Source organism: Lipotes vexillifer, unplaced genomic scaffold (genome assembly GCF_000442215.2).
Source record: "Lipotes vexillifer unplaced genomic scaffold, Lipotes_vexillifer_v1.1 scaffold415, whole genome shotgun sequence".
Taxonomy (NCBI): domain Eukaryota; kingdom Metazoa; phylum Chordata; class Mammalia; order Artiodactyla; family Lipotidae; genus Lipotes; species Lipotes vexillifer.
The window spans coordinates 2,598,531-2,603,514 of record NW_006774345.1 but is presented as its reverse complement, the minus strand read 5'-3'; positions in this window follow the sequence as shown (position 1 = coordinate 2,603,514).

Genomic DNA, 4,984 nt, shown 5'->3' with positions numbered 1-4,984 from the left:
CCACAAAAAAAAAAAAAAAAAAAAAAAAAAAAAAAAAAAAAAAAGCCATGCTATCAAAAGTAAAGAAACTAGAAAACTTTTTAATCATGTATATATATGTAGATTCCAAAGAGTTCCAATCATAATTCTTAGTCAAACGTATCACCTCAAATGATCTACATGGAGACACTGAAAGCAGTAATAAGTCAGTTCTGTCAAAGAAAGTTTATTTAACATCTATACAGTGCCAGACACCCTACTTGATTTAAAAAGAAAGAAGGACATAGTCTCTTTCTTCAAGTAGTTCACAAACCAGTGAGGGAAACAAACAGCTCCTCATCAGCTTCATCCCTTGAAAGTTATTTGTACGTTTTTATACTTATTTAGTTTTGTGAATTTCAGGCAATAAATATGTAATTTTAACTTTTTCAGTACCTCTAATTTAAGATGGCAAAAATTGAAAGAAACAACAACCACAAAAAAAGAAAAATGCATTGGCAAGAACAAAAATAAGTATAGAGGAAATGTAGATAAACTTTCAAATTCTGTTTTTTATAAGTTGGTATCATTTATACTTCTGAACATAATAAGGCTTAAAACTGTACTAAGACTTTTGGGATAGACTATTTTTCTTGAGGTATTTTTCTATACCACATTTGTATCAGTCTAAGTTATGCTGCAGTATTAAAATCTTAGTGGCTTAACACATTAAATGTTATTTCTTGTTGATACTACAAGTCCGACATGGGTCATCAGGGCTCTGTTGATTACAGTCACTCAAGAACCCAGGCTAATGGAGCCTCCTTTTTTATTTTAGTTTTATTTTTCCAGCTTTATTGAGATACAATTGATATAAGATGTATTTAAGGTGTACATAATGGTGATGTGAAATACGTATACACTGAGAAAGGATTCCTACCATCAACACATTCATCACCTCACATATTTATCTTTTTTTTTTTTTGGTGAGAATATTTAAGTTCTACTCTCTTAGCAAATTTCAATTATACTATATCATATTATCAACTATAGTCATCATGTTATACATTAGGTCCTCAGACCTTGTTCATCATATAGCTGAGTGTTTATACCCTTTTACTAACCTCTCCCTATTTCCTCCATCCCTAGCCCTTGGCAGTCATTTTTCTACTCTCTGTTTCTAAGAGATGGACCTTTTTTTGGGGGGGGAGGGTATTCTACATACATATAAGTGATATCATGCAGTACTGAAGCCTCCTTTTTGATACGTGTTTCCAAAGTTGACCAAATGGAGAGAAAAGGGAATGTAGTAAATTAAATGTGAACTCCTAAAGCCTTTATCAGTCACACTTTTTGGGGAGTCCAATCGTCACACGGCCATGCCTATCAAAGGAAATGAGAATTGCAATCTTGCTGTGTTCCTGGAATGAGTAGAAAATCACTTTTCTCTTCTTCAGAAACAGCCATTAAGTGTGTGTTAGTTCTTCCCAGTTATCTTCTCTGAAATCTTGGTGTATAGTTTTTCCATTTCATTTGGGGATAGTTTCTCTAACCTATTCTCCATATTTCTGACTTTTTCAGTTGCATTTATCCCATTTGGGGGGTTGTTGCTAGAATGTTTTTCATCATTATGATGCTTTTATTGGTCTTCAGTTCCTGAGTTTTATAAGAATGCTTTTCAATCCTTTCCATGCTCTATTGAGTACTTCTTTGTACACTTATATAACTGTTTTGAACTTTTTAATTTCTTTTATTAATCATCCTCTACAATTTTACTAGGTAGAATCATGTAATTTAATTTCTTTGTGTGTTTTTCAGCTGCGTTTTGCTCATGTTTCTTTTTCTTGCTTGCTTCCGGTCTATTTTTTTTCCCCTCTTTTTATTTTTATTTTTTCAGGCATAGGTCCCAGGATGATGTCTTTTCTGAATATTACTGAGCTTTAACTGGTGGTAAATACCTGCTGCTGAAGTTGGATTTATTTCACACTCTGCTCTCTTCAAGTTATTTTCTTTACCCGAGGAACAAATGTCTCTTTACATTGCAAAATGCAGCAACTTTGCCTTAATAGTCTTTAAGTTCTTCTATCTTCATTTCCATTGACTTATTCCTTACCTTTGGCAGAGAAGCTAAGTCATGGACAATAGAAATGACATAAGCACCACTATGAATTTTCCTTATATGTTCCCTGTTTCACAATTCTGGGCTGTCAAAATCAGTCTAACTGGGCCTTCTAATTAAAAAATTATTGTATATGTCCTTTAGAATGTGACAATTGGTGGGGGGGGGGATTTATTTCTGGCTGAAAATCCAAAACAGCATGTGTTGGAACTAAGCATGTTCTCTTCTCTCAGTCTGGGTGTGCTCCATAATCTAGCTTAGGAGTCACAGCAATCTCTTCATCTTAATGAATATTCTATTTTTACTTGTCTTTTTTTTTTTGTTATTTTTGATGGGGTTTGAGGTTGAAGGGTGGAGTAAAAATGACTTTAATACCTGGCCTTAGTTAGACTTTTTCATTTTAAAAAAAATAAGTATTCATATGGTGTGTTCCTACTGAACATTGACCTCTTTGAAGTTATTCCTCATCATTTTATCTCCAGCACTGAACATAGTGGGCCCTCAACAAATGTTTTTGAATTGAGGTAAAGAGGGTTAAACTTTCAAATATTTTATTGTCCACTTTTGGTCATAAGGGGGAACCAATAAAATATGGAGATATAGCATATCTTAAGACAACATCATGACTGGAAAACCATACCAAACACTCCGTTGGTTTTGGAATAAGATCATCGTTTTTTGCACAGCAAAGCATCAGATTTATGTTGCAATTCAATTTCCAGTGCTTTATAATAAATTGCTTTCACTTCTGGTAGGCAACTGGGAAAAAAGAAGCATTCAGAAGTATACTGTTCACTCCAATGTTAAGGAAAAGCCTATTACTTCATGTCAATAGCTACAGGAATTCTATTCAGCATATATATCTATACCACAATCTTCAGCATTTCTAGTGATCGTCAGCCCACTTACCTTTACAGGTAGTTTAGACACACTGATGGCCAAACATGGAAGAGATGGGAGGGTTTCTATTTTGTCTGGTGTAATAATCAGTGTAATCCAGAGAAACAGAACCAATAGGATGTGTGTGTAGATAGAAGGATGATAAATAGACAGATATTTTAAGGAATTAGCTCATGTGATTGTAGGGGTGGGCAATTCTGAAATCTACAGGCAGGCCAGCGGTCTGGAGACTGAGGCAAGGGTTGATGATACAATCTCGAGTCCAAGGGAAATCTATAGGCAGAACTCTCTCTTCTTGGGCAACCTCAGTCTTTTTTTCTAAGACCTCCAACTGATTAAATGAGGCCCAACCCACATTATGGAGGGTAATCTGCTTTAGTCAAAGTCTACTGATTTAGATATTAATTTCATCTAAGAAATACCTTCACAGCAACATCTAGACTGATGTTTAACAAAAAGTCATTACCGTGACTACCAAGTCAACACATAAAATTAACCAACTCACCTGCCATGCTTAGAAGAATTACAGATTAGCATCAGTTGATCTGGCTTTCAGTTCAAGTGCTGCTGTGCTATTTTATACCACAAAAAGTGTCCCCAGGGGAGTGATGCAGAAGTCTCAAGCAGTAGTCTTTGTTGTGGTATCTAGATTTATTTAGCTTATTAAATATGTTATTGTAAAAAGTTCTTGATAGCTTAAGGCATTCAAAAAGTAGCACATTTTAGAAAATGCAACATCATTATTGGAGCTGAGCCTCCGTCCTCCCTACTCCCCCACTTCACATGATGGATAATTTGGAACTCACTCATGTATATGTTTTGTCTAAATTTTGAGATTTATAATGTTTTATAATCAACCTGCAAAACGCGTCCTAATTTCACATGAGCTGAATGAGGACTAAAAATCAAGCAACAAATATTAGGATTATCCTTCCATTACACTCCCTTTGAAAAATGACTCCTTGCTGCCATATGAAGGATTCTCTAAGCTTTAATACTGAGCAGAGATTTAAAAGGATTAACATGAACCACCTTCCAGTAAACACACAGAATGCATTTTAACATCTAGTATTTCATCTTTATTTGAGTAGTTTCAAATTGTAATGTTCTGGTCACGTAGAAAGACTGGCTGGTATTGTCCATTAGTATTCCTGCTAAGTTATTCACAATCCCTCACTGACCTTTTTGCAGAAAGTTTTTCAGATTTTTGTTTCGGCTGCTGTTTTCTGTCTTGCTGATGTTAGTTAGTCAGATTTATTGTGCTCCGTGCAGGGGTTCCCATGTCATTATTACTAATGCTCCTTCCTTTAGCAACCAGTATTTATAACTTTGCCACTTAGTTGCTTTGCCCAACTCTTTGAATTCCTAGGACTTACACCTCACTGGAATAGCACTTCTTATTGCCAAGGTACTTTGTAAACCACTTGACTCTATTTTCATGTATAACTATTTTTAGAGCAAACAGTGGAATTGAACAGACCTGTTCTTTGACTGTTTATTTTTGCCTAGACATTTATTTGGAAGATGTTCATTCTCTTTGGGCTCCCACAGATGACCCACTCATTCATTCAACATCTTCTAGTGCACCAAATATGGACACGACCAGCCTGCTCACAGATGAAATAAAAGTTAACACTGTCTTATCACGAAAATAGCTGCAATGTAGGTCTGTTAATATGTGACCTGCTTTTAGTTTTCTCTAACTATGTGAAATACTATCCCTGCCCTCCAATAAAAAGGTGCTTCTCATTATAACTTTCAAATGGGTGGTGATAATAGGCACGGGCAAATATTAGATGGCTTTGTAACCTTTAAAAAAAAAGCTGTAATGACCGATAATGAGGATTATGCCATGGTACAGCTGGAATAGAATGTTACTGAGATAGCAAGGTCAGAGGGGCGTCGAAAACTGCTTGCTCCAATTCGTCTCCCCGTTGACCTGTCTCAGTGATTAAAGCACCTAGATTCATATAACATTGTGGATAAGTTGACATCTTAAAAATACAC